The sequence below is a fragment of the Triturus cristatus genome, chromosome 5_1 (assembly GCF_964204655.1).
Source record: "Triturus cristatus chromosome 5_1, aTriCri1.1, whole genome shotgun sequence".
Taxonomy (NCBI): domain Eukaryota; kingdom Metazoa; phylum Chordata; class Amphibia; order Caudata; family Salamandridae; genus Triturus; species Triturus cristatus.
Genome location: NC_140587.1, coordinates 689,889,149 through 689,913,558, shown reverse-complemented (window position 1 = coordinate 689,913,558; position 24,410 = coordinate 689,889,149).

Below are 24,410 nucleotides of genomic sequence, written 5' to 3'. Positions count from 1 at the left end.
CTACGGGGGTGGGGTGGGGGTACGGCGCGGACATGGGGGGGCTGGGGTAAAGCGCGTACGTGGGGGGGTGGGCTGGGGGGTGTTCGGCGCTTATGCGGGCACATGTTTGGACGTCATGTTTGGGATATAAGTCTATTCCTGTGAATTAACCTTATGGGCTTAAGCCACCTAGATGTAAACTATGGCATTTCGAGAATTTTTTTAATAGTCTCCGTTTTGGGCCATTTAGGATTTTGTAGACCTGTCAGTGTAAATTGGAAATGGATGATATTGATTGTTTGATTTTTTGTAAATAATATGTACAGGAATATATATAAGATTAGGATGTATATATGTTTGTAGGTAGATGTATATAAAGAAAGCCTTTTTAGAATTATAAATGTACACTTGATTGAGCTGATATGTACAAGCAATTATAGTTTGTGTTTCTCTTATTATAGGAGTTATCAAAACTATGGCCACCTGAGGAAGGCTGAACGCCGAAATGCGCGTAGATCTAATATTAGCCATAATTGATGATTACCCTCTGTCCTTTTTTGTTTCTTTTCTTTTGTATCTATATGTGGAATACAAACGCAATCGTCTAAATGGATATGAAATGATATAATGTTGACGATAGTAAACGTTTATAAAGAAGGGCTATAAAGAAATAAGAAAGATGAAATGACCTTCTATTGTTAAAAAGAAGATAAAATAACAAGAAATAAAGAGATTGAATGAAAGAAAGGTCTATTATTAGTCATATTTGATCAATGGGGGTACACATAAAAAGTGTTTGATTGTCTGTACATTACCTTGCTCTTTTATAGATTGTTTCCTATATAATTTTGTTCATAAACATGTTTGGACGTCTCCATGGTTGCCATGGGAGTTCGCTCCGGACGGTGTTTTTTCCATACGGTTGTGCATTCGGACGGACGGGACGGATCGTACTTGCGCGCTCGGACTTCAGTTTACCGAATCGTACGTAAAAATGTCCGGGGACGTGTCGGACACTGTTTCCGACCCGAGGACATGTCGGGGAATTTTCCCAATGCGATTCGTATGGATTTTTTAACATACGAATCGTACTTGCCAGTTTGTACGGGACTTGTACGATTCGTACGTAAAAAAATCCGGATACGTTTCGTACAGGGAATATTTTTAACGGATCGGAATCGGCACCAGAGTTTCTTCTATTTACTGGATTTTCTACCCTCTCGTTTCCTTTTCAATCTGGTCACTTTCTCATATAGTTATAATTTTAAGTACCTATTCTGGAGTTTTCATCTTGAATTCATCATGGATAAATTACTTACATTTGGATTCACTGATGAAGACTTTGCGTCTTTATTTGGTGAATCTGCTTCCACTAGTACCACTGCCACGACTACCTCCTCATGGCAAAGTAATACGGATATTCAAAAACTTTTAGCACTCAAGAAAAAAACAAAAAGAATAGAAATTCATGGACAGTTTATGTTGGAGTACCTCAAGGCAGGAGTAATCCCACAAGGGCTTAGAGTACGAAACATACCTGGCCTATTTGTACAGATCCGTAATTTTTTGGAACGATGGTCTTTAATTTCAAACAGATGCTCACGTGATTTCATGATTTTGATTATTGAAACTGCCAAAGAGTTAGTTCAAGCACTTCTCCTGGAAATTTCTGAACTAGAATCTAAACTTAAGAGCTGCCACGCTGTTGAAGAAGCTCAAATCAAGTTAGTGGAGATAGAAAAGGAAATGAATTCCTATAATGATTATTTACTGAAAAGAAAGACTGACAAACTTAATAAAGATATCAGATTTTTCAGTCAGGAAAAAGTATACCCCAACCTAGCGGAACACTTTTATCAATCAGAAGCTAGTGGAGAAACATTTGACCAGTATACTACCAGTAAACCTAACAAGAAGGTAATTACCTTCTCAGATACCTCTGACTCAGATAATGAAGGACCTAATCAATACCAAGCACAAGGCCCCAGAGCAAACATGAGTGGTAATGCCAGAGGTATACGCACCTCTTCTTTTTTATCCATGCGAGGCAATTCACAGCCACGCTGGAGAACGAGATACCAACCGAGATTCAGAGGCAACTTTCAACAACTACAGAACCAACAATATTCCTCTCCCCAGAATTACCAACAAGCACCCAATACTGATCCCAATCAGAATCAATTTCTAGTAACAAGAAATGCGCAATATTGGCGCGACTAAAAGAAATCCCCATCTTTAATTTGAGTAACCATCTACTTGATCATCCCACAGAAACCTTACTTACCAAAGGTCTTTCTTTCATACCACATAGTAGAATTAATACATTTGAGCTTTTTAAAGACCTTATGGTCTTTTTCAGAAAGATCAGGCTCCAAAGTTTTTTTGAAGGCAACCAAGATAATACTCTAGTGGACAATAAGTCAGGCCTCAAACCAGTTTCCACTTTTCTTCCTACCCTTGAACAATTGGCCCCTGAAATATCTGTGTTTGAACATGTAGGGCCCGATTCACAGAACTAGCTTAAGACAAAATCCTAAACTTACTACCATTTTTGTATTCACAGAATGCACTTACTACTTTTGGTATTCACAGAATGGATTTACGACTACTAACTTTACGTCCGCACTCGGGCCGGAAATTCCGGCCTAGAGGCGGAGCTTCCGGCCTGGAGGCGGAGCTTCCAGTCCGGAGGCGGGGCTTCCGGGCCGGAGGCGGAGCTTCTGGCCCGGAGGTGGGGATTCCGGCCAGTGGAGGAGATTTAGCAATGGCCAAAATCTCCACCTCTGGGCCGGAAGCTCTGCCGAGTGCGGACGTAAAGTTAGTAGTCGTAAATCCATTCTGTAAATACCAAAAGTAGTAAGTGCATTCTGTGAATACCAAAAGTAGTAAGTGCATTCTGTGAATACCAAAAGTAGTAAGATTAGGATTTTGTTTTAAGTTAATTCTGTGAATCGGGCCCGTAGTTTTCAATAAACTCAAAGCGGCCACAAAACACATTCCTCCCCCAAAATACAATATATCATGTGAAGAACATCTAGCACTTGAATCACTTAAACAAAATAATCATTTGACTATCAAGTGCTGCGACAAAGGTGGAGGCATTGTTGTATTAGATAATCTACAATATATTCACAAGATGGAAGAAATGCTGAGTGATCAGCATCATTATATACCCATACAGAAAGATCCTACCAAAAGAGTTCAGACCAGCATTCTCCAGCTTACCACCCAAGCTTTAAGGCAAGAACTGATTTGTGAAAAGGAATGGCAATTCCTCAATATTCAAGAACCCAAAATGGCTGCAATATATGGAATCCCCAAAATTCATAAGGACAGTATCAACCCTCCTTACAGACCAATAGTCACCACGATTGGGTCAATGCCAACTTCCATCTGATGGTTACCATGGACATAACGGCCTTATACTCCAATATTCCACAAGCAGGAGCTATGGAAGCCGTGGCCTGGTTCATGGATACTTTTGATATTGATTGTCCGAGATCTTTTGTTCTAGACTGCCTTTCTTTGGTACTTACTGAAAACACTTTTGAATTCAACAGCTCCCTTTTTAAACAAACCACAGGAGTCAGTATGGGGGCATCTTGTGCCCCAACAGTGGCAAATATCTATATGGCCTTGTATGAAACTCGATTTGTGTACAATGAGATTGCCCCGTTTAGTGAATCTGTAACATCATGGTCCAGATATATAGACAACGTCTTTTTTATTTGGACAGCCGATCCATATGATCTACCCACTTTTATATCTTGGCTCAATTTATGTGATGACAATATTTTTTTCACAGCCAACTTTAATAACAACAAAGTGTAGTTTTTGGATATTCTTATCCACAACAATATAGATCATCTTGAAGTGGACTTATATGTTAAGCCAACAGCACGTAACACTCTACTTCATTTTGAAAGTTACCATCCTCACACACAGAAGACCAGCATCCCTTTTGGACAGTTCCTGCGACTTCGCAGGAACTGTACCAATGTTCAAGACTTTGATATAAGATCAGAAGAGATGAAAAGGAAATTCCTTGCACGAGGATATCCCAAACATCTCATACGAGATTCATATAAACGAGCCAGATATTTTGACAGATAGCATCTACTCACACCGCAGCCGAAAGCTACCAATTTCAGATTGGTTTTTGTATCCAGGCATTCTACCATGAATGAAAAATTGCGTTATATCATCAATTCCAATTGGCATATATTAAATGCCACTAGACCTAAAAGTCATGCACTTCCTAAACCTCTATATGCAGATAGGAAAAATAAAAACCTAAAGGATCTTATAGTACGATCACGCATGGCTACTAAGCCTGTTTCAACTCAAGTCCAGTCATCCATCACTGGCCAACCCAGCGTAATAGGCAATTTTAGGTGCCTTTCCTGTACAGCTTGTGAATTTGCCATTGAAACAAAACAATTCTTTTTCAACAAGCTTAATTTACAACTGACAAGCTTGACAAATTGTAGAACAACCAATGTCATCTATTTACTACCCTGCCCATGTAACCAAGGTTACGTAGGCGAGACAGCACGTATGCTGTCCACCAGATTGACAGAACATAGGTCAACTATACGCACACACAAAATTCAAGCCCATCTGGTCCATCATTACATGGAAGCTAACCATACTGTGAACAAGATACGCTGGCTAATTTTGGAAAAATCCGGACAAATTCAGGCCCAGCAAGTACGAATATACGCAAAAGTAGAGAAGTTCATTGGATTTTTCTTTTGAATACTTATCAAAATGGTATGAATAATGAAATTCCTTGGGACCAAGCCATAAAATATAACGGTGGTTAATACCCATATTGGAATCCATTTTCGAGTATTTGGTCGTACTCTGTATTTTTGGAATGCTTCTGTATCATTTCTCTCACTTTTGTCTAATATATCGTCTTTGACTCTAGACTTACACAGCAACGTGTAGATTAAGCCTATATCTTATACAGAATGTCCTTATTCATATTGCAACACCCAATTTTAACTTTGATCAGTTATCCATCCCAAGATGGCCGTTCCATTTTCTATCTTTTTTCTTTCAACACTCACATAAGGTAGTCCATGTTTCTATGTCAGCGGATTTAGAATTCTCACTTCCGTTTGGCTCTACGCGCATACAACATTGCTATTTAAACATAGCTCCAATTCACGCGGGCACCCTTTCTGTTATTGGTTCAAGGAGAACGTTACACGGTAAATTATCAGGACGAGTTCGAGGGAGTCAAGATACTGTAATCCTTGGCGGGCTAACCCTTTCAAGTAAGCAGACTTAAAACAAACCTATCGCAGTTGCGCGATCATTGACAGCATCCAGTTAGTATTTACATTTACTTTATTATTTTGTCTGTTATGTTTCTTTCTTAGACACCATTTGAAATAGCATTGCGAAGGGCCTCTTCAATCCCGGTTCAAAATACTGAGGCTCTGTTTCCTTTTAATATGGGTAAGCCCACACTGGTCTATTTTTCCAATTCTTTCTATATTAATCGTTACGAGGTATGGTCACTATTACCACAGAGTCTGTTTTTTAGGCAACATGTCCTTATCCATAGATACCCCTCTATAGTAAAATTACCGTCGCTGAACATCTATCGTCCCTATCTTTCGGACCTTGCTGACATCAATACAGTTTCGAGCTACGACCATTTTCATCATAAGGTCGGTTCTATTTCATGAACTATATAGACTTTATTTACATATAGGTATTTCTGGAAATATAAAAATTATATACCATGTTTACGTAGGCTCATCCTCTGTTTTTGCTTGTGTAATTTGTCAACAAGTTTCCTATAACATTCTTCTTAGGTTGTGATATCTTATATACATATATATAGTTGCAGACCATACAGAAAGCTGGAATATCGAGCATATTTCTGGCCCAAGATTTCTCTGAACCACCGACCTGTAGCTCATCTCGCAATTTTCACACAGGTACTTAAATATTCTTTATGAACTAGATTAGCGACTTAGCTATATATCAGCTTTTTTCTATACATTAGAACACCATCTTTGGTCTATATAATCCATCTGCTGTCATTCTATATAGAGCTGCATGTGTCTATGCATTCACCAACACTCTCTAAATTCTCTTTATCTTTTATATTCCGTTTTCTGCCCCTTTTTCTCCTTTTCATGCAAAGGTTGATAATTTTAAATAAATTCCAGATTCTATTAAAAATGTATATTTTTTCCAAGTCACGATCGGTGAAGGGAATTTTTAAGGTGTTAGATTATAAAGTTCACCTTTCCTTTTTTGATTAACATATTTGTAGACTAGTGATTTTAAGTGTTTTTAATATCATAAGACGCCACATACTTTATGTTCTGTATGGGCTTGTAATTTTTGATTCGGACTGTTGTACAACATGGCATGTTCTTGATAGTTATTTGTATCTCATTCAGGCTTTGATGAACCATTTTTATGGCCCCCTGATGAAGGCACATAGCCGAAACGCGCGTAGGATTTTGGAAAAGTTCTAAGGCCGTGCCACTGTCATACTTGGTGGATTCTGAAAAATATTCCAAACTTTATTATCTTTGTGTCATTATTATATATTTTTTGTGCTTTGTGATTATTTATGCAATTCATGATTTAAGTTCACTTCAGTCAAAGCAATGAAACAATGTCAATTATTTACATTCTTATATGTATGATTTAAATTTGATTTTTTTCTTTATACAAAAATTAAAGATTTGTTATATAAACAACTTTTTTTGAATACTTTGAACATTATTGCTGCTTTCTAGATTCATGTACTTTTGTTGTCTAGGTCCATTCAAGATAAATATTTTTTCCTAAATCTATGTTTTTTCACATATGTTTACTTGCCCTGATTTAGGAATACCAATTAGGGGTACCCCTTTCTTTCAAATAATTTTCTCAACACCACAAGGGATATAATGGATTGGACTCTTCAAAGGGAATACATCAGAGGAGAAAAATGATGAGGACCTACAGAGTTAGAATGGAATATTTTCATAAACAAAATCAGGCAACCCAATAAGTGAAATTAAACTTTTGCAATTAGGAAGAGTTAAAAGATTAGAGAGATGTCAATAGCAGAGAAAGAGTTGATGTAGAAAGAAGGACTCCATATTGTGGTTAATCAGGAAAGGCTGTGCTATCATAAAATGGGTACCTGGCTTGGCAGTTTGGGCTGGACTGTTCCCATGGGGCACAGGGTCAAGACTGATTTGCATATGGCTGGGTTCAAACTGGACTGGTATGGTGAGCAAAAAAACGAAGGATTTAGGCCCAGATCTCTGTACTGGGATGAATGTATGACATTGTTCTGCATTCTGTCCATCAACTGTTGTTTTTGATTTGTCACCCTGAGTGGGATGGGTATTCTCAGACGTGAGTCCCGTGCTCTTCATGCCACTGGAATCAAGCTATCCTGGCTGATGAGGGCTGAAAGCCCGAAACCGGTCCTAGCATTCTTGTTTCCAGTCCAGGGAGGACCTGGCTTCAGCTTGGCAGTTCAGGCTTGACTGTTCCCATGGGGCACTGGGTAAAGACTAATTTGCATATGACTGGGTTCAAACTGGAATGGCACGGTGAGCAAAAAAACGATGGATTTAGGCCCAGATCTCTGTATTGGGGTGAATGTATGACATTGTTCAGCATTCTGTCCATCAACTGTTGTTTTTGATTTGTCACCCCGAGTGGGACGGGTATGCCCAGACGTGAGTCCCGTGCTCTCCATGCCACTGGAATCAAGCTATCCTGGCTGATGAGTGCTGAAAGCCCGAAACCGGTCCTAGGATGCTTGTTTCCAGTCCAGGGAGGACCTGGCTTGGCAGATCGGGCTGGACTGTTCCCATGGGGCACAGGGTCAAGACTGATTTACATATGGCTGGGTTCAAACTGGAATGGCATGGTGAGCAAAAAAACGATGGATTTAGGCCCAGATCTCTGTACTGGGGTGAATGTATGACATTTTTCTGCATTCTGTCCATCAACTGTTGTTTTTTAATCATAAAATGGGTAAGATCGATCCTTCATATACAAATAAAAGATGAGCTTGAAGATTGTTAAAGTGATGGCACCCCTTTACATGAATGTGGTCCTCTCAACAGACAAAGAACCTTTAGAGATTTGCTCTCTTATTGATTGTGAAGCTGCCAGCTGCTTTGTAGATACCTGATTTCAACATAGAAATGATATTCTGGTGCAAGATAAAGTGAACCCTGAGGAAAGAAGAGAAATTGATGGAACATCTCTTACAACAGGGTGTATTTGTAAAAAAGCAAACGTAATGTTGATGTCTACTCAATCCAGCCCTGTGGAAGCTATTGCATTTGAAATCATTGATGCTTCAGGTTGTTTAGTTATTAAGGGAACTTCATTGCTTAGACGGCGTAACCCAAGGTTTGATAGGGAACGTTTTTTGTTGTTGTGTATATTGCAAAAACAATTGCTTTCCTCAAATGGAAGTGAAAATGACTTTGAATCTCAATTGTATACTCATTCAAAAGACAATCAATACCACAGCTACATATGATAGCTCTGAAGAAGAAAAAAAATGACCTGAGGTCTTTTACAAATTCAGAGATGTTTTTAGTCATAAAGGAGCTGACACTACCTCCTCGTCATCCCCATGACTGCACCGTTGATTTAATACCAAGTGCAACTGCTACTCATGGAAGAATGGTATTTGGACAAAATATTGAGTTTTAACCCCTTGCGGGGGGGGCCGTGGCACCGCTGTGCTCGTGACGAGCTCAGCTCGTCATGACTCACAGTGGAGCTGTGCTCATGACGAGCTGAGCTCATCACGACACCGCCCACTCATTAATTCTCCCGCACAGGCGGGGAATCAACCACGCGTTGGCGGGCCGCGGCAGTTATGACGAGCTCAGCTCGTCATGAGCACAGCTCCACTGTGACTCATGACGAGCTGAGGTCATCATGAGCACTGAACGGGTTAAATGTTAAGATACAGAAATATCAGAAATCAATATTGTGATGCAGAAATATTGTTGACAAGAAAAACTTTTTTTGAGGTACGTAATATAGTTTCCAAGAATATCTGTGTTGTTAATATTGTTTTCAATAATTTAGTTGTGAACATTATATTATTTTAAAATGTTAAATTTTGAAAATATTTTAAATATAGTTTGTAATTTTGAGTGATGTATACTTTTTAATTTAATTGCTAATAGTAATTTATAGTGTTATAGTAGGTTGTGATGTTTGTAGGGGTACCTGGTCGGAAGTTAATTAAGTATGATTAACAATTAATTAATTAAGAATGAATTATGTAAATTGTATAGTTATCATTTTTTGTTATATATTAGGTGTGGATTCCTGGGATTGTAGGAAAATAGGGTGGGAAGGTAATTAAGTAATAATGAATTATTATTTATTATTTATTATGAATTATTTAAGTGATTATTAATTATGTAAATTGGGTGCTGGTTGTTGAGTTTGTAGGAGTACAGGGTGGGAAGTTAATAATTTAATAATTGATTAATAATTATGTATTAATTTATTATTCATTAATTCATTGATTGTTAATTATGTAATTGTGAAATAATTATATTTGTTTAGTTATATATTATGTGTGGGTTGTTAGGTTTATATGGTCATAGGGTGTGAAGTTAATTAAGTAATAATTAATTAACAGTTATTTATCTACTATTTATGAAGTATTTCATTAATTATAAATTATACAAATTGTTCAATAAATATATCTTTTAAGTTATATGTTAGGTGCAAGGTGTTATGTTTGCAGGGGCATTGGGTGGGAAGTTATTTAAGTAATACATAAATAATAATTAATTATGTGTTTATTGATAATTATTTAATTGAGTATTAAATATGTCAATTCTGTTATATATATATATATATATATATATATTTATTTTAGTTGTGGGGTGCTAGGCTTGTGGGAGTATAGTGTTGGAACTTAAAATTAATTAAAAAAAATAATTCATCATTAATTATACAAAAACAATAATAAACATGTAAATTGTTTAATTTGCCATTCTCTCTTTTCTATTGTTTATCTGGAATCCACCAGAATACCATTGCTGCATGGCATTATATTGTATTAGATTCCCCTTTCCTTGGTTCTGTTCCCTCTCATTTCTCCCTTCCTTTCTGCTCTTGTTGATTTGTTCCAGACAGCTAAATGTCATCTGTAATCCACTCTGACTGACTGGAGTCTGTGGTGATGAGAAATAAAGTACTACTGTTAAAGCATTTGAATATTATTTCATTGTTGTAACAACATTATCCAGACACAGTTTCCTCTGTCACATATCTCCTGTAGATACCCCTTCTGTAAGTAGTGCAATCTATAATGCAGCTATAATTATCTAAGAGGTAGAAAATACATTCAGTGTTTCATGTGTTCCACCTCAAAACTTTACTCATTAAGAAGAAACAACACTGCCTCCTGTAGTGATTGATGGTTCTCCAGAATATGAGGTGGAAGCTATGTTGGATTCCTTTAATTCATATAGGTCAGCTCTGTGATGGAAGGGATATGATGCCCCAGAAAGATCTTGGTAGCAGGCTGCTCAACGTGTATCTTACTTTCATCAACACAAGCCAAAGAACCCATCTTCCAGTGTAAGGTCCAAGGGAGGGGTACTTCAGGGGATTGGGGTGTCAAGATTTTCTCATGGTGGCCGTGATGTGCCCCCGATGTGATTGCCAGGATGCATCTTCTACATACGGTGTGGCAGTGTCCCCCATTGGCATGTAGCTGGGTGCAGGTCATAGAACTCATAACGAAGATACTGGAGATGTCTGTTCCGCCGGATCCCATGTTATGTTTGCTAGGGATCACAAAGAGCTCAAAATGCACTAAAGCTCCACTCAAATTGACAAAGGTTCTTTTCAAATGCCTAATAGCCATGTCCTAGAAGTTGGGGCAATGGCCACTGATCGATTGTTGGCTCAGGGTCATGCTGCTTTGGGCTACTGCTGAGGCTGATGGCATGATGTGAGACTGTAGATTAAGAGGGTCCAGAAACACGCTGTGGGGCCAGTACTTACTCAGACTACAGGACATATGTGAGGCCCATCCACAGAAGCTAGTCCTACCAGAGGCACAGATGGTGACCGGTTATTGACCAGAGGTCGGTCTGTCCTGAGACCGAGACGGTATTGGTTGGAGGCAACTTCAACCAACATCGTAAGAAGCCCAAAATCTCTTGCTTGCAAGACCTAAACATAAAGGCTAGAGCTTGGCCACCCTGACATAGGACAGTGCTCTCACCAAAAACAGGCAAAACTATTTTTCCTCCCTCTTCGGGGGCAGATGGAAGGAATTTATCTACTGCCCCCACAAGGGCAGAAAGCTCACTAGACAGCAGGGCAAACAATTAAAAAATGAAAAAAGGGAAGGGTGCTTCCATTGTTTCATGTTGTGAACCCCAACTATTATGGCCCAGCCCAGCACGCCTTCTGCCCCTGACTGGGTACAGATTGGAGGAATTACCCCAATTTTCTCCCCAGGGGGGACAAAAAGCACCATAGATGCCCGTAAAAATGGTTAAAAAAAATAAAAGATAGGGGCAGCCAGCCCAAATATTAGACTGTGCCTAGACCCCATAATGGCCCTAGCAGGCTTTATGCCCTGTACCAGGCGAATTGTGAGAACAATGGATGGTAGAAAATTTGTGGATCCCTAAAGATTGCAGAACTTTTGGTCACAAAAATGTAAGGAAAGCCAAAATTAACATTTACACTGCATTCTGGATAAGAAACTGGTATAGGATCCAGGCAAGTCACACCACTCTGGAATCTCCTGGGTGTCCTGTTTTTCAGAAATGTCTAGGCTAGATAGGTTTCCTTGGGTGATGGCATACAACAACTATTCATGTCACCAAAATGGGTCCATTTTAAAGAGGGATCCTACTTTGTTGGGGCAATAATAATTTTGTGGTTTCTCATAAATTCTTTAATTGTACCTTAGTAAAATGTGCAAAAAATGCGATGAATTACTCAAAGTTTGAGGATTGTAGGCTATTCTCGGTAAGAAACATTGTTGTATCCATGCATGTCACACCGCTCACAACCCTCCTGGGTATCTAATTTTCAGAAATGTCTAGGTTTGGGATGTTACCCAGGGTGGTGGCAGAGCCTGTGCTCAAATGCACATCACCAGATTGGGTCAGTTTTCCAGATAAAAACTTGATATCTCCACATTGATTTTTGGGGGGTTCTGTTATGAGCAATAGCTCAGTCATACAAGTGGGGCACCATTTTTTCAGGAGTGTTTGGAATTTTGTGGCCCACCAAATATTCTGGAACATTCCCTCACAACATTGTGAGGCAAATGTATGATTTTAGCCAAAGTGTGAGGATTAAAAACTATGAAAATATATTGGGATCCATGCAAGTCACACTACCCTGGACGCTCCTGGGTGTCTAGTTTGTGAAATGTCAAGGTCTTATAGGGTTTCGTGAGTGGGGAATGAGTCAAATATCAATCTTCCCACATTGCCAAGATGGGATAATTTTCAGGACAAAATTTGAGGTCTGCATGTTACGTTTTGGGGGGACTATCATGTAATGGGCAGGTAGGCCCAGTCACAAAATTGGTGCACCATTTTTATCAGGAAAAATTTGGGAATGCTGAGTTGTAGGATTTTTTGGGATCCCTGCAGATTCTGGAAATTTCCCTCTCAAACATGTGAGGAAAATGTGGATTTTAGCCAAAGTTTTGGATTCGCATAGGATTCTGGGTAAGAAAAATGTATGGGATCCATATATGCCACACTACCCTGGACTCTCCTGGATATCTAGTTTAGACGAATGTCTAGGTTTTGTAGATTTCCTGGAATGGCTGCTGATGCAGTGTGAACTTTGCTAACTAGTTTTATGACATAAAACACTGGTTTGACAACAAAACTACACACAAATACGAATGTGCACCTTGCACACATTAAGTGAATAATAATGATATTGTTTAGAGACAAGATACAATCACCATAAAACTGTATGGGTGAGGAAGTGGATGTGTGTACACCTATGAATCCGTGAGTGGCTATGTATTAACTGGTATTGGTGTGTCTATGGTTTCGAGAATGGTAGCCTGTATTTTAGAGTGGGTGTATCAAAGGTTATATTAGGGTGTGAGGAGGTGCATCAGATATTAAGTGGATGATGTAATCAGTGATGTCATTTGAGATGTCATCAGTGATGTCACTGACCATGTCATGAGTGATGTAATATGTGACGTCATCAGCAGTGCATTAGGGGGTGCAAGTTATAGTTAGCTCAGCTAACTATAACGGCCAAATTTCTCTGGTTCTGTAGAAGTGAAATGTCAGCCTAACTATAAAGTCCCTGAAACCTGTGGCATTTTCAGTGAATTTCTAAGGTTTTTTAAATGCTAAATCCTAACTATAACTTCCCTGAAACCTCTATTTTTTTCGGTGAACTGCTAAGGTTTTTTTAATGCTAATACTAACTATAACGTCCCTGAAACCTCTGTTTTTTTCAGTGATTTTCTAAGGTTTTTTAAATGCTAATTTCTTACCATGCCTACATAGGTAGGACATGTGCAGAAAGAGGAAGAAAGGCAGAAAGAAGCAAGAGAAGTGCAGAAAGAGGGAAGAGAGGTTCAGAAAGAGGAAGTAAGGTGAAGAAAGAAGCAAGAAAAATGCAGAAAGAGGCAACAGAAGTCCAGAAAGAGGAAGAAAGGTGAAGAACGAAGCAAGAGAAGTGCAGAAAAAACCAACAGTGGTGCAGAAAGAGGCCTACTATGACTGCATCTTACAACAGACTGATACAAAGTAGCCTAATCACTAATCCTTCTCCCAAGATGTCTTAAACCTCATTTTTCTCTTGAAGGCTCACTAACCGACTGCTCAGAATGTTAGGCCTATCAAATGCAAAACAGCGATCCTAAGCATATCACTGTTTTAAGTCTGACCAAGTTTGTGAAGGTATGCATGCGTGTGTCACTGCTTTTACCTAGTGAAATGTTACATAAAAATAAACATACAAATAATTGAATACCTGTGTTTCAAACAGCATACTCTGTAACCCTGGGCGTAGTACTACGCCATGCTCGTGGAGCATGCGTAGTTTGCACTATTACGCACTACGCGAATTGCACGTGGCACAGTGCAAAAACGCATAGCGGGCTTTTTTTGCTTGCTCGCGGTCCTCAACGTCAAGTTGGCGACCGCGAGCGAGCAAAATCAACATCCTGGTGAGACTTTTTCCTCGTTCGCGATCAGCAACATCAAGTTGCCAATCACGAGCATGGAAAATAAACCTCCCGGCGAGATTCTCAACGCGGGGAGGTCAGGTTTCACATTGCGAGTGGTCGTGTATGCTCGCGACCGCTTGCGATGAGAAACTACCAGTCCGCATTGAGAAAGCTGACTCTCGAGTACAAATCGACTCAAGCAGCAGAAAACAACTGCTTGCACTGTGCAAGATGGTGTTTGCAATGATTGCACAGTGCGGACAAGCATCCGGCACTGTGCAATCAGTGTGAACAGCATTTCCCTACCGCACTACGCAGTTTGTGTAGCTACGCGTAGCGTGCGTAGTGCGAAGTGCACTTCACTTAGCTACGCATAGCACTACTACGTAAACTACGCCCATGGTCAATTACTCTGTAAATTTTTCTGTACAAAAAGGTGTATGTATTTCTTTCTGCTCATACTACAGGGCACAAGGGTATTCAATAGTATATTTTAGGGGTTCTGTAACACCTACATGCATGAGTCATGTCTGCTTGTGCAGCCGAATGACAGAGCAGAACTAAGAATATTTGACCACTTATAGGAGAAGTTACCCGCTTTTTAAGCTACCATCTTCAGGTGCATAACACATGTGATAATACATGTACACACAGACATATACCTCAGTCACAAGAGCACACAGACCTTTAAACTTGACAGCTTGCACTTCCCATTTCAGTACATAAAGAGGCAAGAGAAGTTCAGAAAGAAGCAAGAGAGTTGCAGAAAGAGGCAAAAGAGGTGCAGAAAGAGGGAACAGGGGTGCACACAGAGGCAAGAGAGGAGCAGAAAGAGGGACAAGGGCTACAGAAAGAAGCAATAGGGATGTAGAAATTTACAAGAGAGGTGTAGAAAGAAGCAAGAGAAGTAGAGAAAGAACCAACAGAGGTGCGTAAAGAGAAAGAGGCAAGAGGGGTACAGACAGAGGCAAGAAAGGTACAGAAAGAAGGAAGAGGGGTGCTGAAAAATACAAGAGGGTGCAAACATTTGCAAGAGAGGTGCAGAAAGAAGCAAGAACAGTGTAGAAAGAACCAAGAGAGGTGCAGAAAGGGGCAAGAGGGGTACAGAAAGAGGCACGAGAAGTGTAGAAAGAAGCAACAGAGGTACAGAAGGAGGCCAGAGAACTGCAGAAAGAGGCAAGAGAGTTGTAGAAACAGGCAAAGGAGGTGCAGAAAGAAGCAAGAGCAGTGCAGAAAGAACCAACGGAAGTGCAGAAGGAGGCAAGAGGGGTACAGAAAGAGACAAGATGGGTACAGAAATTAGCAAGAGAGTTGCAGAAAGAAGCATGATCATGGTATACAGAACCAACAGAGGTATAGAATCAGAAAAGAGGGGTACAGAAAGAGGCAAGAGAAGTGCAGAAAGAAGCAACAGACATGCAGAAAGAGGCAAGAGGGGTGCAGAAAGAGGCAAGAGAAGGGCAGAAAGAAGCAACAGAGGTGCAGAAGGAGGCAAGAGAAGTACATAAATAGGCAAGAGAGTGGCAGAAACAGCTAAAATAGGTGCAGAAAGAAGCAAGAGGGGTACATAATTTTTCAAGAGGTGCAGAAAGAAGCAAGAGCAGTACAAAAAAATACAACAGAGTGACAGATGGAGGCAAGAGGGGTGAAGAAATAGGCAAGATAAAGTGCAGAAAGAAGCAACAGAGATGCAAAAAGGGGGAAGAGGGGTGCAGAAAAAGGCAAGAGAGGTGGAGAAAGAAGCAACAGAGGTGAAGAAGGAGGCAAGAGAATTGCAGAAAGAGGAAAGAGAGTTGCAGAAATAGGCAAAAAGGTACAGAAAGAAGCAAGAGCAGTGCAGAACGAACCAAAAGAGGTGCAGAATGAGGCAAGAGGGGTGCAGCAGCCGGGGTGGAGAAATTTGCAAGAGAGGTCTAGAAAGAAGCAAGAGCAGTACAGAAAGAACCAACAGAGGTGCAGAAAGAGGCAAGAGGGGTGCAGAAAGAGGGAAGAGAGGTGCAGAAAGAGGCAAGAGAGTTGCACAAAGAGGGAAGAGGGGTGCAGAAAGAAGCAAGAGAAGTGCAGAAAGAAGCAAGAGAGTTGCAGAAACAGGCAAAAGAGGTTCAAAAAAAGGGAACAAGGGTGGCAGAAAGACGCAAGAGAGGTGCGGAGAGAGGGAAGAAGGGTACAGCAAGAGGGGTACAGAAAGAAGCAAGAAGAGAATTGCAGAAAGAAGCAAGAGAAGTGCAGAAAGAACTAACAGAGATGCAGAAAGAGGCAAGAGGGGTGCAGAAAGAGGCAAGAGAAGTGTAGAGAGAAGCAACAGAGGTGCTGAAGGAGGCAAGAGAACTGCAGAAAGAGGCAAGAGAGTTGCAGAAACAGGCAAAAGAGGTGCAGAAAAAAGGGAACAGGGGTGGCAGAAAGACGCAAGAGAGGTGCTGAAAGAGGGAAGAAGGGTACAGCAAGAGGGGTACAGAAAGAAGCAAGAAGAGAATTGCAGAAAGAAGCAAGAGAAGTGCAGAAAGAACCAACAGAGATGCAGAAAGAGGCAAGAGGGGTGCAGAAAGAGGCAAGAGAAGTGCAGAAAGAAGCAACAGAGGTGCAGAAACAGATAAGATGGGTGCAGAAAGAGGCAAGAGAAGTGCAGAAAGAAGCATCAGAGGTGCAGAAGGAGGCAAGAACTCTGCAGAAACAGGCAACAGAGTTGCATAAACAGGCAAGAGAGGGATAGAAAAAAGAAACAGGTGTAGAAAGAGGCAAGAGATTTGCAGAACGTGGGAAAAGGGTATAGAAAGAGACAAGAGGGGTCCAGAAAGAGGCAAGAGAAGTGTAGAAAGAAGCAACAGACGTGCAGAAGGAGGCAAGAGAAGTACAGACAGAGACAAGAGAGTTGCAGAAACAGGCAAAAGAGGTGCAGAAAGAAGCAAGAGCAGTGCAGAAGGAACCAACAGAAGTGCAGAAGGAGGCAAGAGGGGTGCAGCAGCCGGGGTGGAGAAATTTGCGAGAGGTCCAGAAAGAAGCAAGAGCAGTACAGAATGAACCAACAGAGGTGCAGAAACAGATAAGAGGGGTGCAGAAAGAGGCAAGAGAAGGGCAGAAAGAAGCATCAGAGGTGCAGAAGGAGGCAAGATAACTGCAGAAACAGGCAAGAGAGTTCCAGAAACAGGCAAAACAGGTGCAGAAAAAAGGGAACAGGGGTGGCAGAAAGATGCAAGAGAGGTGCGAACAGAGGGAAGAAGGGTACAGCAAGAGGGGTACAGAAAGAAGCAAGAAGAGAATTGCAGAAAGAAGCAAGAGAAGTGCAGAAAGAACCACCAGAGATGCAGAAAGAGGCAAGAGGGGTGCAAAAAGAGGCAAGAGAAGTGCAGAAAGAAGCATCAGAGGTGCAGAAGAAGGCAAGATAACTGCAGAAACAGGCAAGAGAGTTGCAGAAACAGGCAAGAGAGGGATAGAAAAAGGAAACGGGTGTAGAAAGAGGCAAGAGATTTGCAGAAAGTAGGAAAAGGGTGTAGAAAGAGGCAAGAGGGGTCCAGAAAGAGGCAAGAGAAGTGTAGAAAGAAGCAACAGTCGTGCAGAAGGAGGCAAAAGAAGTGCAGAAAGAGACAAGAGAGTTGTAGAAACAGGCAAACGAGGTGCTGAAAGAAGCAAGGGCAGTGCAGAAGGAACCAACACAGGTGCAGAAGGAGGCAAGAGGGGGCAGAAAGAGGCAAGAGGGGTGCAAACATTTGCAAGAGAGGTCCAGAAAGAAGCAAGAAAAGTGGAAACAACAGAGGTGCAGAAACAGACAAGAGGGGTGCAGAAAGAGGCAAGAGAAGTGTAGAGAGAAGCAACAGAGGTGCTGAAGGAGGCAAGAGAACTGCAGAAAGAGGCAAGAGAGTTCCAGAAACAGGCAAAAGAGGTGCAGATAAAAGGGAACAGGGGTGGCAGAAAGATGCAAGAGAGGTGCGAAAAGAGGGAAGAAGGGTACAGCAAGAGGGGTACAGAAAGAAGCAAGAAGAGAAGTGCAGAAAGAACCACCAGAGATGCAGAAAGAGGCAAGAGGGGTGCAGAAAGAGGCAAGAGAAGTGCAGAAAGAAGCAACAGAGGTGCAGAAGGAGGCAAGCGAAGTACATAAATAGGCAAAACAGGTGTAGAAAGAAGCAAGAGCGGTGCAGAAATTTGCGAGAGGTGCAGAAAGAAGCAAGAGCAGTACAAAAAGATACAACAGAGGTGCAGAAGGAGGCAAGAGGGGTGAAGAAAGAAGCAAGATAAAGTGCAGAAAGAAGCAACATAGATGCAGAAAGGGGGAATATAGGTGGAGAAAGAGGCAAGAGGGTTCAAAAAGGAAGCAAGAGAGGTGCAGAAAGAAACAAGATGTGCAGAAATGAACAGAGGTGCAGAAAGAGGCACGAGGGATGCAGCAAAAAGAAAGAGAGGTGCAGAAAGAAACAAAAGAAGTGCAAAAAGATGGAAAAGAGGTGCAGAAAGAGGCAAGAGGGGTGCAGAAAGAGGGAAGAAGGGTACAGCAAGAGGGGTACAGAAAGAAGCAAGAAGAGAATTGCAGAAAGAAGCAAGAGAAGTGCAGAAAGAACCAACAGAGATGCAGAAAGAGGCAAGAGGGGTGCAGAAAGAGGCAAGAGAAGTGCAGAAAGAAGCAACAGAGGTGCAGAAACAGATAAGAGGGGTGCAGAAAGAGGCAAGAGAAGTGCAGAAAGAAGCATCAGAGGTGCAGAAGGAGGCAAGAACTCTGCAGAAGAGGGGAGGAGCCTAGCGCCTGACCAAGATGGCCGCGTGAGCCTTGAGCTCCCGCGACCCTCGCGCCCTCCTGCAATTATCCTGTCCTAAATCCTGATTTTCATGCACGGAATCCTGCAGATGAGTCACAGCTGGGGCGATTGACGTTGTCCGGGCTAAGATCGCCCACCGGGAACCGAAGTTGTGCATGGCGGAAGATTGCGGCCTACCTCCGAAGGATGCCAGGGGCTTGCGTTGGCAGGATGCCCGGCCACTAATTGAACAACAGCGGCCTCGGGAGGTGTGAACTGGCGGACGGGTGCCGCTGCACTTTCGCTTTCTCGCCCTTTGCTTGCTCTGGGTCGGGAGTGCTTCATGCCGGTCCCCTGCTGTCTGGAAGATCTCCGCTCGGCCCTGGCTGGCTGTTGATGTCCTAGTTGACCCTGTTTCCTCTGGCTGAGTGAGGGACGTCTTTTTGCGACTGACAGCCCTGCTGTTCGAGATGTCGACCAAATCGGAGGCAGACAAGTCGAAGTCTAAGACTACCAGGCGGGGAGGCTATACCCAATCCAACAATATGGATCGCTATGCCCAGCAGAAGGGGTCGCCTGGTGGATCGGGACAGTCGCTGGAAGCACAGAAGGCCGATTCATCCCCAGCCTCGGAGTTATCATTGCAGGATATCAAGGGGGCGATAGATGGGATGCAATCTTCGATTGGGCGACAATTCGAGACCCTGGCGCACAAGGTGGACATGATCTTGGTTGATGTCAACTTGATTCGCGCGGACTTGGGCAAAACCAATGAGCGGGTCATGTACCTGGACCTCAAGACTACTGGTCTCGCGGACGATGTCTCGGAACTCCAGGCTGAGGTTCGTAAGCTACGAACCGCGAATGACCTCTCCGCCTGCCGGCTCAAAGACTTTGAAGGTCGGGCCCGGCGCAACAATGTGCGCCTTATTGGGGTCCCGGAAACTTCGGAGGAGCTCTCCGTGGATTTACTCGTCGAGGACTTGGTGGTGAATCATCTTGCGCCTAAGGGCCTTGGCAAGTTTTTTGCGGTGGAGCGGGCTCACCGAGTGCCTGGCGGACGGCCTAAGGTGGGAGCCCCCCCGCGGCCGATTGTCGCCCGGATCTTTAATTTTCGGGATCGAGACGCTATCCTGTAAGCATCGAGGGTGACAGGCCCGGTGCCTTTTCAGAATGCCTCTGTGAGCTTTTATCCTGAGTTCACCCAGATGGTGCAGAAACAGAGGCAGAGTTTCCTGGGGGAGATGGACCTGAAGTATGCCATGCTTTTCCCCGCCAGGCTACGTGTGGTGTATGAGGATCGGATTTTCTTCTTCGAATCACCGGACATGGTGGGGGACTGGTTGGATGCACTCCCTCGGCGACAGCCCGGCCGGGACCGTGTGGATGGAGCGGAAGGCGACCGGGATGGACAGAAGGGATACCCCCGGTGTCGGTCTGTTTTGACTTAGCCCCGGACAGTGACTCGTACCCTACTGCAGTAATGGGAGGGCGGCGGGGGGAAGATAGGAGCTCTTTCCTCCCTTGGGGCACTTTCTGTAGATTTGTTTTTGATAGGGCGACAGGCACACTGCAAGTTGGGGGGGCTTAGTAAGCTGACGCAGGGGTGCAGGGAGGGGGGGATTCGGGATGTTGGGGTTGTTGTTGGGGGTTGTTTTTTTCTTGCAAGGCGTAGCAATGGTTGTCAGTATTGTCCGTTCGTGGTTCTCCGGGGGGGGTGGAGGTCTCTTTGTGTTTGGGGATGGGGGATAGGGGCTTAAACGTAATTAGCTGGAATGTTAATGGCTTATGGGATCGTATTAAACGGGGGATAGTCCTGCAATTCTTGAAACGGACCTCGCCAGATGTGGTCCTCCTGCAGGAGACCCACCTTAAAGGGAATACATGTTATGCGCTTAACAGGAAGGGTTATAAATTCATTGCTCACTCTGGGTTTTCCTCGGGCTCCAGGGGTGCGGGCATACTTGTTAGAGCTTCCCTACCATTTGAGGTTGACTCCACCATCGCTGATGACAGGGGGCGCTTTGTGGCTGTGGCGGGGAGGTGGGAGGGCAGAACGTTGGTATTGGTTTCTGTTTATGTCCCTCCTGCCCTGCAGGCCTCCACGTTTGCTGATCTGGGCAAGGCCTTGTTGGAACTCCCCGAAGGGATGCTAGTGGTGGGAGGAGACTTCAATGCGGTTGGGTCTGGAATGCTAGATAGGTACCCGCCCAGGGACACCGGGGGTGCTCAGAAGTGGCTCCCCGACTTTATAGATACTTTTGGTCTGGTAGACTGTTGGAGGCTACGGCACCCCACTCAGAGACAATATACCTTTCATTCCGGGGCCCACGGGAGTCTCTCTCGGATCGATTACCTGCTCACTCTGGCTGCGCACGCCTCATTGGTATCTGAGGCTAGGCACATGGCACGGGGCATTTCTGATCATTCGCCGGTGTGGGCCCGTCTGGATATTGGCCGGGTGGTGGGAGGCAGGGTGGCTCCCATTAACCCCTGGTACTTTCGTGACCCCAAGCTGCGCAGTGCGTTGCTGAAGACAGTTGATCACTATTTTCAAGATAATCAGGGTTCAGTTGAATCGGCGGTGTCTTTGTGGGAAGCTTTTAAGACTGTATTGAGAGGGGAGGCCCTCTCCTTGGTAGTGGCCGCCAAGCGGCGGAGAGACGCCGAGGTGACACAAGTAGAGGACGAGATAGCGGCTTTAGAAGTGGCTTTGGAAGAGGATGTTGCAACGGCCACACTGCATAATTTGAGCTTGAAGCAATTGGAATATAGGGATCTGGTGACGAACGCTGCCAAGACCCTCAATAGGGAGCAGCAGGGTCGATTGTACGATGTTGGTGATAAGGCCGGGAAATTGCTGGCGTGGTTGGATAAAAAAGAGTGTGTTAATCGAGTGGTGCCGGAGTTGTCGATGGATGGGGGAGAGGTTGTCACTGACCCCGACGGTATAGTTCAGTGTTTCTCGGACTATTTTCGTACGGTATACACTTCGGTCTCGGATAGGCCGACTGAGGACTCGTGTGACCTTCTGCGTGATATCGCTCTGCCCTGCCTTTCTGCCATTGATATGGATGACCTCGATGGCGATTTAACTGTAGACGAAGTGGCGTGTGCTATCCGTGCGTTGCGCTCCGGTAAGGCCTCGGGCCCAAATGGTCTGCCGATTGAGCTGTATAAGCTTCGCCCGGATAAGTTGGCTCCTCACCTGCGTGCCATGTTCGTGGAGGCGCGGGTGAATGGGTTTCTTCCGCTTGATCAACGGCTGGCGACGATTGTGGTCATACATAAAGACGGTAAGCCCCGGGACAAGTGTGGCTCCTATCGGCCGATATCACTTCTCAACGCCGAGCCGAAAATCCTTGCTAAGATCCTTGCTAACCGCCTGGTCCGGGTGCTTGGCGACTTGATCCACCCGGATCAGTCGGGTTTTATCCCGCACCGTAACACTGCACTGAATCTTAGACGTCTCCATGGAGTGATTGCTAGGACGGGCACGATGCGAGAGCCGGCTATTGTGGCGTCCCTCGATGCCACGATGGCCTTCGATACGGTGGAGTGGGCATACCTGTGGGCTGTGCTAGCCAAGTTCGGCTTTGGGCCTGGATTTGTAGGCTGGGTGAGGTTGCTCTATGAGGGGCCTCTTGCTAGCGTCGTGGTGAACGGGCGGGCGTCGACACCGTTCGAGCTCGGGAGAGGCACCCGGCAGGGTTGTCCCCTGTCGCCGTTGTTGTTCGCCCTTGCTCTTGAGCCGCTGGCGGCGTGGATACGATGGCACCCCGATATACGTGGGATTCGTTGGTCGCCTGACCACGAAGACCGTATTTCACTTTACGCCGACGATATTCTGTTATACCTTGCCTCGCCTCAGAAATCTCTTATAGTGGTTTGTGACGTCTTGACTTCTTTCGGTAGGAACTCTGGTCTTGTCATCAATTGGGGGAAGTCATACTTGTATGTCCTGTGTGGGGATGTCCCGCCTGTCCCGCGCAACTGCTCGATCCAGATAGCCCAGCAGGGTTTTTTGTACTTGGGGATTTATATTTCCACCGACCCCATTTTACGATACGAGAAGAACTTGCTCCCTCCCTTGGCACGTCTGCGACGGGACGTGGCGGGCTGGCGGCGGTTGCCGCTTTCCCTCCTTGGCCGTGCCGCCCTGTTTAAAATGATGTCTCTACCCCGTTTCCTCTATGCCCTGCAGAATACCCTTGACTTGGTCCCGGCCAGTTATTTCCGTGAGGTCGAAAGCCACCAGCGCGCGCTATTGTGGGAAGGGCGTCCGCGCATAGCGATTGCTAAGTTGACGCTTCCATGGTATGACGGTGGTATCGCGCTTCCAGACATTCAACGTTATTATTGGGCCACTCAGTTGAGCGCGATTAACCATGGTGTATATGGTCCGGCGCTGAGTCCCGGCTTCGCCATGGACCGATGGTTACTACGTGGGGGTAATTACCACAGAGCGTTGTACTCGAAGTCGTCGGACTTAACCCTTACGGGGCCCACCAGGGTGGCCGTGCATGTATGGAAGGTGGCGACGGATTTACTGGGCTGGAGGGGTAAGCTTACCCTTGCCACCCCTCTGTTTGACTCTGATATTCTGGGAAAGCTTTGGCATACAAAAGGGTTTGAGAAATGGGACCTGATCGGCATATCCAGGGTTGGAGACCTTTTGGTAAAGGGTAGGATAAAGTCATTCGAGGAGCTGCAGAAGGAATATGACCTAGGGAGCACGGAGTTCTTCCGATACGCTCAAGTGTGCCACGCCTTGCGGTCAGTCCTTGTAGAAGGGGAGAAGGTGCCTGAGTCCTCTCCGTTAGAGGACCGGATCCTGGATGGCCATATGCCAGAGAGTACGATCTCGCTCATTTATAAGAAACTAATTAATTTTCGGGCGGATCTTCTACTAGGGTTGCGCGAGCAATGGACCAGGGATGGCCTCGAACTCGATGATGAGGATTGGCAGTATGCAGTTTCTTCTCCCAAAGAGGTCGCGATCCCCGCACGCCTGCGGCTGGTGCAGCTTAAAATACTCCATAGGGTCTACGTGACGGGGCCCAGGCTGGTCCATATGGGTTTCTCTGAGGAGGGCTTATGTAAGAGAGGCTGTGGTATGGTGGGCACCTTCCTACATATTATTTGGGAATGCGGTGCGATTATGGAGTTTTGGAAGCGAATCCACGATGTGATGGGGGAGGTGACGGGCATCGTCATGCAGCCTGAGGCGCGGTGTTGTCTCCTGAATGTTTGGGGTCCTACTGACCACGACGCAGCACAGACTCAATGGGTGACCCTAGGGAACATGGAAGCCAAGCGCGACATCGCTCGTCTGTGGGGCTCTACTAGGCCTCCTACATTGACAGCGTGGATGGAAAACATGGATTGGAGCATGTTTAGGGAGAAGACAGTGTATTGTGCTCGAGGGCGCCCTCGGAAATGGCACTCTGTATGGGGGCGATGGAACCAGTACAGAGGGGGCATATGCCTGCCCCCAGACCCGG